General features: G+C 41.0%; 2 pseudogenes across 2 annotated transcripts; both read right to left on the bottom strand.

Annotated features, from left to right (window-relative positions):
- Positions 1-4,875: 4,875 nt before the first annotated feature.
- Positions 4,876-6,093, bottom strand: LOC306652239 (serine/threonine-protein phosphatase 2A 56 kDa regulatory subunit gamma isoform-like; annotated as a pseudogene). The gene has a single exon. The product of its transcript is annotated as a serine/threonine-protein phosphatase 2A 56 kDa regulatory subunit gamma isoform-like (transcript).
- A 4,205-nt stretch (positions 6,094-10,298) lies between these two features.
- On the bottom strand, positions 10,299-12,026 carry LOC306652257 (sorting and assembly machinery component 50 homolog; annotated as a pseudogene). The gene has a single exon. The product of its transcript is annotated as a sorting and assembly machinery component 50 homolog (transcript).
- Positions 12,027-13,323: the final 1,297 nt, after the last annotated feature.

The raw sequence follows: 13,323 nt of genomic DNA, 5'->3' as shown, positions 1-13,323 counted from the left end.
GTAAGTCATCAGCTTGCTGGTTCTTCTAGAGTTTTTGAATGAAGTCTGAAGTCAGATTTTTATCTGAAACATTCCAAATTTCAAATGTTGGCTCAAGTGAAAATAGAAAGTTGGGAGAGAGAAAAGGAAAAACAACGTGCAGGCCAGAGTCCGCCTGTGGGCCTCTGCTGGTTGACATCCGATGGGGTCTTCACCATTTTCCAGGAAGAGAAATTGAGACTCACCAAAGGGAAGGGGTGTGTTTTCTTAAGGTCACATAAAATGTGTGACAGAATCAGAACTCAAAATTCAGGTCTCCATGCCATAGCTCTCTCAACCTTCAGGGTTGCTTGGAGGACAGCTCCCCACCTTTCTATAGCCTCACCTTCTCCAAGGATGTCCAACAGGGCTTCTTACTTATCCACTATGGTGATTGATATGACTTCTTTTTTGTTTTATATCCTCAATTCTTCTCTTCCCACTTAAGGAAAGTCTTTTTGATTCCAACCATGATTGAGGCTTGGTCATAAGAGAGGTCATGCAAGCTGAGATTCAAGAAGCACTGAGATGTCTGGTTGGTTTGCTGATCATGGGCCCCCCATTATCCTATGAACTAACATGGGCTACTCAAGGACAGCAAAGGAGGTACTGGAGAGCCCATTTGTCCCAGCAAAGACCATTCTAAATCAGCCATTCCTTTGCCAACCCCCAGCCTGCTGCATCCACAAAAGCAAGGTTACCCTGAATCAAATGAACTCTTCCAAGATAAACAGAAGCATCCAGCCTTGATGCTGTGAGCACAGTAGAGGCTGAGAGAGGAAGTGTTTGTCCTTGATGTGCTCTGGCATTGCAGTCACGGAAAGGAAGGATGCTGGGAATGGGCCTTGTTAGTCAAACGATGATGTTCTCCACATGTCTAAGAGTGCCTGGGTACTATGGGCATTCAAGAACTGACACTCTGCCCCATGATGCAGGTCCTTAACTTTACACCTGCTAATGGCTTTAAAGGAGAGGAAGAGTGTGAAGTGGTATAAGTCAGACACTGAAAATATTTTTAAAAATCTTGTAATACATATAAATAACTCTGATTTAAATGCTTTATAAATGTCTGGCTGTAGTACCCATGTAAATAATTTTGATTATGTGGAAAAATTATAAATGCAAACTTTGGAAGTCTGAAATAGATCAATATTATCTGGATTGAAAATAAGCCCATAATGTAACATAATGGGTTTTTAAATGCAGCATAAATATGCTATGAAATGTATCTAGTCAGCCCAAGGACCAGGCTTATTAAAAATTGCCAACAGTTCCTGGGTGGAGACCCCATGCCAGCAACTCACAGACTCAGCAAGAGCAGGAGCTCTCAGGGTGAGTGGCCAGTGGATGATCCACTGCAGGCTCTGGTCACAGGACACTTCTATTCAAGTGGAGGGATGGGATTGTTTTCTTTTTCTAAAACAAGAAAAAATGTGGAAATGCTCAGCTAGGTCCTTTTTCCCAAAATGTTGAACAATTTCAAGGAAGCAGTATAAAATACACGAGCTACAGAGACCCATCTTAAGCCCAGGCAGGCAGGCAGCATGGCCAGTGTTCAAACGGATTTGGGATCTGTCAACTAGCCAAGGCCTTTCATTCCAGCAGTTTTGAGCCTTTGTCCCTGTGGAAAAAGGAATTGCTTTCTGAGGCCAAAGCAAATAAATTGGATGGATTAATCCCTGAATGGGAGGCTCCAGATATAAAGAAGTCGATGAAGGAGGCTAGGGTACAATATGACTTGGCACCACCCCACCCCATGTATTCTTTAAAAGACAACTTGGAATTCTGCTGAATTATTCACCATCAGTATCCGAAAACTAATAACAACAAAAAACAAACAGAAACTAAAAAATAACTTCAACCATCCATCCATGAGTTAGGTGAATGAGTAGACCATATATCTGCTTGATCCTGGCCCTGCCAAAGCAGACTCAAATGATGCTTGGTGTGCTATTTAGTTTTAAAACCCTGAAGGCCTAATAAAAATGGGGACCACAAGAATAATTCAAGAATAGATAAAACAAAAAAAACAACAGAGTGAAAAACAGCTGTAGGACCAAAGGTAGCTCAATGATCCCATTCCAATGCATTTGAGCACATTCCATTCAAGTCAAGGAATAAACTTGGAAGAGTCCCTAAACAAATTTAAATGACTTTCAGGAACAATAGTTTTTTTTTTTTTTTTTTTAATTCACGTGTTCTTTATTTAATCCATATAATACATTATTTTTTAGAGATTTTTAAAATTAGATAAAAGAGCATATTAAATGGAAAGCATGTAAGTTTATCTTCATAAACAACGCCAAAACAAAAAAGTTTTGAATTACAAAATGTTAAAAATATGTAGGTACTTAACATTTCACTGAAGCATAAAGTTACAGATATTTACTAAAGAAAAATAATTGTGCCACTTACCTCCCTTTGCTGTTTCTATGAACTTTTTATTCTGTACATAGGATATTTTGTACAAAATATAAAGTCTACATTTTTATTACTTATTACCATAAAACAAAGATACAATGTATGTACAGTATTAAAAGGAAACTGTACTACAGCCACACTGGACAGACACTTGAACCAGGACACTTCTGGTGCACAGGGACCTTGTGGGAAGAGTGAGATGCCATGCAGAGCTTTATGAAGAAAAACAGTCACCAGTTTATTTTCAATGCAGTACTTCTGAAATCAGTTTGGTACAGAATAAACAGTGTCTCTATATAATAATACATAAGTTGAACAATTAGCACAGGGAATTCGAGTACTAACTAGGGAAACTTCCATAGGCCAAAATATCAAGTCATACTCTTGTCAAATAAAATTAGTTTCTCTCAAAACTCCCCCCCCCATTGGTGAATGTTTGTCTTCAATAAAGAGCCATAATAAAACCTAGACTAAAAGATGTTCTTACATGTCGAGCTTTACACAACCAGCCAGACAATGATATTTTGCTTTTCTCCTAGGCCAGAAGGAGAGTCTTCCCAGAAACCTTTCTCTCAAACATACAAAACATCCAGGATCAGGGATATGTAAGTACCTATCAGCTAAAGATGTAAGATCAAACAATGGTATATCAAAATATGGAGGACGCTGCTTTATACAAGAAAATCACCATTTTTCCCTCAAAAGGAGAAGGCATCTGAACTTTTTTTTTGAATCATAGATTTTGTAATGTTAAAATGGATAGATACTTGTCAAGTTTTTCAGGAAGCGTTCTCCCAAGGTGGACTGATTTATCCACTTTGGCTGGGGCTACTTTTTCCTTCAGTGCTTGCACTTGCTCTCAATACGAGGAATCCTCTCCCCCAGATGGTTTTCCCTCAAGACACTGGGAAATCTGCATCATCAGTAGGCATAAAGGAATCTGGGCAGCAGGGCATTGCAGCCACACAGGACCCATGTCTGACTTCCACAGTCTTCCATGAATAACCAGAGGCCATGATTAAAACACAGATCCTAAAAGAAGTCACACTTCACCTCTTATGCATCAAGACATTTGATATTAGGTTATATATATGCCAGAGACAAAAGTCACTATAGCCACTGTCAGAAAAGCAGTACACACCTCAAGTAGCTTTCAAGCAGAATAGTTTGTCAAAATACTGGCCACCCTGAGAGAAATACAGAACAGACAAAGCACTAGGTCACAGGTTTTCCTCCTCATGCTATCCATCTGCACAAAAGCATATTCCATGCAAGAGGTCTGGGGACACACAGCAGCACTGAAGACTGATGGGGACTCGCACTGTTCTTGCCTTATGGGATGGTGAAGTGTGCTCTTCCCCAGAGGAGGCCCAACTCCATGCACAGTCACTGGTGTTTCCTCTAGACTCTGAGGAATGTGTCATGGCCACTGTGACTTACTTCACATCCAAAGGCCCTGCAGTCTGCACTGGGCCAAGAGCTGGCTCAACTCAGATGATCTAATCATAACTCTCCAAAATGTGGATCTCCTAGATAACAAAGTTTTATTAATTCAAGAGCCTTGTTGAAGGGCAACAATGTGTAAATAGATGAAAAATTGATTCTGCAAATAAAAATATGAACACATAATTTTAAAAATTCAATTCCAGTCAAGGTAGACACAAGAAAGCTCATTTGAAACAAATTTCTCCTTTGACCTTACCCCTGGAATCCTGGAGCTGTTCCACAGACTCAGAAATATGGCTTTCAGTAGACATAAGAGGAGGACATGGTGTACAAGCTGTTAACCAAAGAAAAGACATGCCTAGCAGGTGCCTGTGGCTGAGGACTTTCCTGTCACTCTCCCAGTAGGCTGTGAGAACGTGAAAGCAAAGAGCCACTTCTGTGAGGTCTAGCAAACACAAACTGCTGGCCTAACAAGCACGTCAAACAATTTTAGAGGTTAAAGTTTTGAAAAACAGGTAATGCTTCTTAAAATGTTCCTTTTATTTGAAAACAACACCATGGAATGGCCTCATTTAAAGGTTCCCCTCCCATGCAGGCAGGACATGAGGATGGGACAGGATGCTTTCCAAGGGCTCTGACTCTGTCAACAGGACTCAGGCTGTGCGGTGGTATGCAGACACTGAGGACACCATCATGGCCTGGCATCAAAGGGTGAGAAACCACCATTGTTTGAACTTCTAATCTCGAGCTGAGGCAGGCAAGCATTATTGCCTATGGATCGGGCCAAGGAAGCATTGCCTGTAGTAACTGACGGGTATTGAACAGACAGTGCATTTTCCACAGAACCCAGAAGTGTGCTGGCATGGTGGCTGCCAGCTCGGTTAATGCCCCTCCTGGGAGACCAGCTCTGCAGTGGGTGTCCAAGCCTTTCTTGGTGTGAGAGTCCTGAGGCAGCTTGGACTTACGACATGCAAGAGGACTATTGTACAAAGATGGAAACATGATAGGCTGAATCTTTGCTGCATTGTCTCTAATTAAACTCATAATGTATTCATTATTCCAGTGATACAGTGCTTGCTCCACCAACTGGAAGTGTGGGCTGGAAACGCACTTGGATAACTGCCAGAAGAGAGGTTCCATGATCTTCACAAATTCTGAGGGTTCAATGACATCTAATTTCTTCTAATTCATTCAAGAACACTACTTCTTTTGGACTGTGAGTCTTTGGCCAGTATTTGAGAAGTGCCATTACCACTGGTTCAGTGAGGGTGCTGTCCTTCTCTAGAAACTGTAGAACATAGTAGGCCAGCTGTGGATGGTAGACACTAAGAAATTTCACTTTGTGCAAAGGTAGCAACACCTTCAATAGGAAAATCTTGCACTCTTCTTATAGTGGTACAGAAAATCCATTAATTTTACTTCCCAAAATTTCCAGTAATTCTGCTATGCCATTTTGATGCTCTGTTTCATAAATAAATCTATAAAATATATTATTTATCTGTTTCCTGATGTACACTCTCAGGCCTAAGAACTTTCCATAAATTCTGTGAAGGGTGGTTTTCACGAAATGTCTCTCCCAAGGATCCTCACTGTCAAAGAGCTCTAAAAGCTGCAGATGCGGCTGGGCTGCTTCTAACGTTGGTTTGTCTTCCTCTGGGTCAATTTCAGCTCCTGTAGGATTGGAGGAAGGCGACAAGGTTCAAAACATGTTAACTGCAAACATATGGACTACTTCTGGGTAAATGGGCTCTGTGATCACATTCCGATTGTGGGTGATGTATTCTACCATTTCACTTAGAGCAGCTCAATTTACTTCCTTCCACTTGAGGTCACTCAGTGGGTGGGAAACAAAATCAAAGAGGACACAACACTGATGTAAATTCTGGGTAAAAAGCTTCTCTTGATCCGCAGGAGGAACATCGTTGAATGATGGTGGTTTTTGCAGTTCTCTGTTATTGCTGGTGCTAAATCGAGAAAAATTCTGCCGCTTGTCTTTTTTCACAATGGGCTGAGGGAATGGTACCTTTATTTTAGAAGATGTTGAAGACTGGACAGCAACAAGGCTGTTCTTTCTGCTGGAAATCTCTGATTCCATGTCTTGTCCTTCTTTTGAACTTTTTCCACTTTTCCCTGGTTTTGGTGGTTCTTTCTCCTTCTTGGTTTTATTCTGCATGCCTGGTGCGGGCTGCCACCGCCGCCACTACCTCCGCCTCCCGGGGACTGAGTCGTCCACAGGATCTCAGAGGCTGTGGCAGCCGCAGCAGTGGCAGTGGTGGCCAAATAGTCAGTTTTTAATCTAGCAAGTTTTTGTCAAGGAGCACTGCCCACCATATAAATGTTTAACTCTGTGTAATTGATGTTTGGGAAGGTTACAATAGGGAGTAGATCTTTGTATTTTCCAAACTAAGTACATGGATGAAGAAGTAACAGGAAGAATACACACTATTGATAGATCTCAATTTCCTTAACAAAGTGCCTAGACAAAGGACCACACATCACACAGAAGTAGCATAGTAATATCAAACGGCAACAAATATTTAATGAGTTCTTATTATGTGTGAAGCATTGTTAAAGTTGCTTTGTATAAGCTAACTTTTTTGGTCCTCATCTAAGAGCTCTACAAAGGATGTACACATGTTATCACATCTGCATTTATTATTGAGGAAATAGACACAGAGAAGGATGCAAGAAGTTTCCTAAGGTTGCCAGTCTTAGGAAATCAATCAGAATTCAAGATCATGTGGACCATTGCTACAGTCCTTGGTTTTATTCATGAACTTATTATGCTTTCTCTCATTACTTCAGATTAATTCTTGCAATAAATATAGGAAGTAGGACTTGACCGAAGAGAAAACCAAGGCTTAGCAAGGCAATAAAGAAATCATAGGAACTCAGGAATAAGTCAAGTCTTATGACTCCCCTCAGTAGGTTTATCTTCACATCCAAAGCTGTAATCCTTTATGGAATACTTAGCAGCCAATTTAAAGTCATCCATTTACAAGAACTTTTTTTTTTTACAAGAGATTATTGTCCTCCAGGGCCCCTTTGAATTCTTCATGCAAGAAATCCACAGGGTGCAGAGTCCACCTGGAACCATGACAACAACCAGGTTTCCTGATGTCTTCTCCAGATGCAGGAGAGAGGTGGCTGTAGACGTTGCTTCTGGCAGGAAATCAACCAGCAATCCTTGTTGGTGAGAAATGAAGTTGACTCACCTGCAGATTAATGCTGAAGTAACCACTTGACATCACTGTGTGGTCCTTGATGTTGAGGTTCCTTGTCCATGTCACCGACAGACACATCTAACAAATCATCAGTTGTTTTCTGGATAACTGGATAATTCAGTTTCCTTGGAATCAAACTGAAGCATCAGTGAAGTCCATGACTCAGGTCTCAGGTTTTTCATGGAACCCTAAACCCACTAGTCTGAGGAATCTTAGGAAAAAATTTCAAAATTATACAATTAGGAAAAGTGATATATTTAATCAGTACCTTAAACTTTAATGTTCCTTTGTGAATGGAGATATAAGTGGGAAAGGATCCATACTCTTCACATGGATGAGGAAAAAACAGGGAATTCAGGAGCACCCAAATACTGAGACTTATAATTAAACCTAGGAATAGCCATAACTAGACAATTTGAGTTTCTTGTCTGAGAAAACTGACATGTATTAATTCATTCCCTTAATTATTGGACTTCTCTGAAACTCACCACTCCCTCCTTATTCTTGCATTGTTGAGTGTCCTTAATATAGTTTATCCTGTGATTTCATATTTCTATGTGCGTTCTTTAGTTTTGAGTGTGAGTTCAAGTACTCTGTATGTTTTCTCACCCTTTAAGCACCTATCAGATTTTCTGGTATATGCAATAATGTAAATTATTTTGATGTTCTATGGATGAATTAAATGATTAATGATTTTAGCTGAAATTCTTTAACTTACTCACACATTCATCTATGTGTCTGTCTTTATGCCTGCCCATCAAAGCATTCATCCTCCCATCCATCCATCTATCCATCCATTTATCCATCTATCCATCCTCCCATTCATCCATCCATCCTCCCATCTATCATTCATCCATCCACCCATCCTCCCATCCATTCATCCTTTCATCCTCCCATCCATTCTTTTATCCATCTATCATTTCATCCATACATTCTTCTCTCTAATTTTACCCTGTTAACAATCTGGATAAAATATTCAGAAAAAAAATCACCAAAAAGTTAAGAGTAAGGACTTCCTATCCATTCTCTTTTCCTTTTTCCTGTTTATTTTTCTTTCATCTACTATCTTTCCCTTGTACCATTGCAAATTTCTTTCTTTATTTCTCAGGAGATTTATGGGAATGGAAATAAGATGGGTCCTGAGAGCTGGTGAGGGGAGGAAATTGCTTGATGACAGCTTGGTTTCAGGCCCAGATGAAAACCCTAGCTTTAAGGAAAGTTCAGGGAAACCCAATAAAAGAACTGATGGGCAGTATGACTTGTCGAAGGTGAAATCAATTAAAGTACATCAAATCCAGAGTTCATGTTTTCTTAGAGTGACAAATATATGCTGGAAACTGAGAAAGATGAAGGGAGAAAAATGCCTTAGACCTCTCGAAGACTGGCTGTTCCTCTGTCAGGAGAGTCAGGCCTGGGCCAAGATGCATTATGATGAATTATAACAGCCAGCCAAGGCAATTAAAAAAGAATGAGGTGAAAAGATTACCAAAGAGACCCAAAATGTGAAGAATTCACCCAAACATAAAGATAAATCAATTCAGGGCCTGGAGTATTTGTGGTATGACTGTTCAAAAGTATTATGACAGGCTCAGTTTTGAGGAGGAGATGTATACACACATGTGCACGCGTGCGCACACATACACACACACACACACACACACACACACACCCTGTTTACCAAAACATGGGAAGGTCATGAGAAGAGAAGAGTCACAAGATTGTCAGACTAACCTCAGAAATTTGAAAGCACAGTGTTTCTGAGAGATGCCATCCACTAAAGCTTTCTGTAGCGATGGAGATGTTCCACAGGTGATTATCCAATATGGTAGACGTTAGCCATATATGGTTGCTGAGCATTTGCAATGTGGCTAATGCAATTGGGAACTAGTTTCCTATTATTTTATTTCAATTTTAAAGGTTAGGAATCACAGGTAGCTAGGAGCTACTGCACTGGATGGTGAATCTCTAGGATGCTTTTACCTTCAATGATATCATTAGACAAGCAGGGATGGGTTTAATATCAGATTGCAATACAATTGCTTGGAATTTTGCAGAGTTCTTGGCAGTGACCCATTACACTTTTCTGTAATTCTTAGAAGTACATTTGATTTTTTCCATAAAATGCAGAGATTGAATCTTGTTTTGAAATTACCTCTCAGAGAGCAGTTTCCCCATCAGTTAAATGGGCCTCCGATATTGAGAGGGCTCAGTAATGTAGCACATGCCATGTGTCTAGCTCCGTGTGTGACAACACTCCATAAAAGGTTTCTGTGGCTGATGTTATTGATATTGTGATTAAAAACCTAGTAGCTACTGAGAAGCAGAAATCCTTTGCTGCTTCCCAGTTTCCTCCTGGTTCCTCACTGAAATCATGCAGTATGTGAACTTTTGTGTCTGGGTTCTCTTGTTTAGCAGAGTGTTCTTGGATTCTTCCAGGTTGCAGGAGGCATGAGAGTCCTTTCACAGCTGAGCACTTGCTGTAAGTCTATCTCACATTTTATTTGTCTATTCATCTGTTGATAGACATTTGGTTGTTTCTATCTCTTAGCTACTGTAAATAGTGCTGCTGTGAACATTTGTATATAAAACATTTGTTTTCTGTAACTCCTTTCAAAGTTTTTGGATATATACCTGTAAGTGAAATTGGTGGGTCAAATGTTAATTATATGTTTAATGTTTTATGCAGAACGATGAAACCACATTCCATATTGATGGTACCATGTTAGATGCCCATCAGCAATGTATGAGAGTTCCAGTGTCTCCATGTATCACCAATATTTGTTATTCTCTTCTTTTTATTCTAGATATCTTGATGTGTCCTTGTAATTGTGACTTGGATTTCTTTAATGAATGATAATGCAGTCATTTGTGTCTTTGGAGAAATGTTCACTCAACTTTTGTAAATTGGTTTGTCTTTCTGTTACTGACTTAAAAGTTCTTATGTTTTGGTTACCAGATCCTTAACATATTAAATGTTTTAATTTTAAATATTTTCTCCCATTTTATTTGTCTTTTTTTTATAATGATATTTGATGCACGGAAGTTTTAATTTTGATGGATTCCATTGATCTATATTTCTTTTTCATTTTTTTGTTTGTTTATTTGTCTTTAAAATTTATTGGCTGGTTTCTCAGTGGAGCTGTGACCCAGGACCACACAAAAGCCTCCCCTGGGAAGGCATGTAGCATGGCAACTTCTGCTGCCTGTGTCCCCAAGCTTCTCTGGAGGAAGCACCAGCTATAGGAACTGTATCCTGGCTCCAAACTGCATGCCTTCACATATCCTGTCGCCCAGCAGCACTCCCATGGGGATGCAGTAGTTGAACTCCAGGTGAGCGATGTTGCCCAGCCTGAGGGCGATGCCTGCTCTGTAGGACCAGTGGATGCACTTGGCCAGTTTATGAATGTGGGCTCTGGCCCCTCCCCATAGTTGAGGTTGCAGAGGTTTCCCACGTTCAGGAAAAAGTGGGTTCTGAAGGGCTCTCCAAAGCTACCTGGCCTGGCCGGAAGGGAGCAGGGTGTACAGGTGCAGGCCACCAGCACAGTAGCCCTCTCCTCCCAGGTAGTCCCCTTCACTCTGGGGCTCAATTCTGTGCATACTGAGTCTACGGACGCTGGTGGGTCCTCCGAGGTAAAACCTGTTGGCAATACTCGATGGTTTCTCACCAATGGGCACCAACATTCCACCCCAGAGAGAGGCTGAGAAACCAAGTCCAACACAACCTGCTTATTCAACTGAAGCTCAAAGTCTTCTTTTAGGAAGCTCACATCCCCGGCAGTGTAGCCTGCCTGTTCATGGTTAACCTTCAGCAAGGCGCCTATTGTTGGTAAGATGGAAGAATTCCCAGAGTCGATGACCATGGTGTGTGAAAGGGACAACTTCAGTGAATGCCCACTTTCTTTCTGCACCATGAAAGATGCCGTCCTGGAGAGGCAGCCAAGCTCACGCCACACACCCTCCCACTTGACAGTTGTGGCTGCTTTTCCACATGGGAAAGCTGCACTCGGTGGACATGCCTCTGTCTGCCTCCCAAAGTGAGCTCCACGGGAACTGCCCAGTGACTTTGTACATGTTCACAGAGACTTCTCTCAAAGTTTCCAGGCTGTGGTTTGAAGAAGGCAGGCTGTAGGAAGTTTCTCTGGTTCCATAGGAAAACTGAAAAGTCACTTTTTCTGCACGTCCTAGAAGATTAGGGAGCTTGAGGCTGAGTACCATGCTGCCCTCGTTGTTCCTGACCATGGTGTTGTAGCTGCCCATCAGTCTCCTTAGCTCTGTTACCTCAAAGGTGATGTCTAGCCTATTGGGCAGCACATCATCACCTTGACATGTGTCCATAAGAACGTCCACTTGTCTAAAGATCCCTAGACGCAGCAACTTCTCACTGGCTTCGTGAGACTTCCTCATCACCTCAATGAGGTTTCTAGCCTTAAAAACATCTCCAATTTCATACATGATGACGTCATCCCTAATCCTTCCAAGGCCATTGAAGTGAACATGCTGAACTATCATGTCTTTGTTTTCCAGTATTTCCTGTTTAGCTTCAGGTTCAACTTCAACAAATTCGGCTTCTTCACCTAATGCTCCAAAATCAGGTCCATTTGATTGAAGATGCTCCAAACTCTGGGTGTGCACAGTCCCCATGGCTCCCTCTCCAGTCACCGCCTTCCAGAGCTGCTCCGGCCAGACCAAGGCTTGGCTGGTGAGCGCAGAAGGAGCATCTGCAGTGGCCAAGTTGCCTGTCAGCACTCAACCTCATTGTTCATATTTTTAATGTCATATGTAAGAATTTATTGCCAAATCAAATGTCATATCTGTATTATATCCTAAGAGTTTTATGATTGTAGTTTTTATATTTAGGTCCATAATATCCACATTTCAAGTTAACTTTTGTAATTAGTGTGAGATTGGAACATAATTTCATTCTTTTCCATGTGAATATCTGGTTGTTCTAACATCTCTTGTTGAAGAGATCTATTATTTTCCCATTTAGTGTTCTATTGAAAATGAATCGGCCATAAATGTACAGGTTTATTTCTGAACCTTTAATTGTATTACACTTTCTAGTCTATATTTTTCCTTACATCATTACACACTGATGTGATTACTGTGGTTTTGCAGTATGTTGTGAAATCCAGAACTATGAGTCCTCTAAGATTTTCATTCTTTCTAAACATTGTTAGGTCAATTCTGGAATTCTGGCAATTCTTTGTTAGTCAGTGTTCCATTGCTGTTAGAAAACATCTAAGGCAACAAACTTACAAGGAGGAAAGGTTCATTTTGACTCAAGTTTTGGAGGTTTCAGTTTGTAGCTGTTTGCTCTGTTGCTTTTGGGTCTGTGAGGAGGTGGACCATCATGGCAGGGAGCGTGCAATAGAGCAAAGTAATTCATCCATGGTGCAGGAAGCAGGGGGAAAAGATGAAGAGAAAGGGCCATGGTCCCAACATTCCTGTCAGGAGCACATGCCCAGTTACCTAACTTCCTTTCCCCATACCCCATCTCTTAAAGGTTCCACCACCTCCCAGTAGTACCACCAGCTGGGGACTAAGATTTCAATTCACAGGAGACAGAGACATTCCTGATCCAGACTAGGGCAAATAGATAGGGGTTTATGTAAGGGTTTCCTCATGAATTTAAAGATCTCTTTTTACCTTCTACAAAAAGACTTGGAATTTTGTTAAGGATTATTATATCAACTCTGTTGCTTTGGGTAGTATTTTCATCTTAACCATGTTAAGTTTTCCAATCTACAAACACAGAAAGTCTTTCCACTGTATTTAGTGCCTCTTTAAGTTCTTTAATCCTAGGCAGCAGTGAGTTGCTCATTTGTTTTATGACATTTAAGAGAATATCTTCTGAGTGTCATCTTCTGTCTGACACAGTTCCCTGTTAGACACCCTTAGGGCAAGCACCTTGATCATGTCATTGGGGTGTCCCTTAAACAGGTTGGAACACACACACATGCACAGACACACAGACATGCACACACACACACACACACACACACACACACACACACACAATTCTTTGAGAAGAGAATCTACTGTGCAGGCCCCAGAGTCGAGGGCCAGGATTCCACCCTTGGAATACAACTGACCTATTCAAGACCATAACTTAGCAGAGGAAGTTGATGAAACAGGCAAGTGAAAAGTCACCCTACTCTCTGACCACTTCGATGCTTCCAAAAATCAGTGTTTAGTTGCTCTGAAATTCTGA

This window comes from Sciurus vulgaris (genome assembly GCF_902686455.1).
Source record: "Sciurus vulgaris genome assembly, contig: HiC_scaffold_155_arrow_ctg1, whole genome shotgun sequence".
NCBI lineage: Eukaryota > Metazoa > Chordata > Mammalia > Rodentia > Sciuridae > Sciurus > Sciurus vulgaris.
This window is presented reverse-complemented; position numbering and strand designations above follow the sequence as displayed.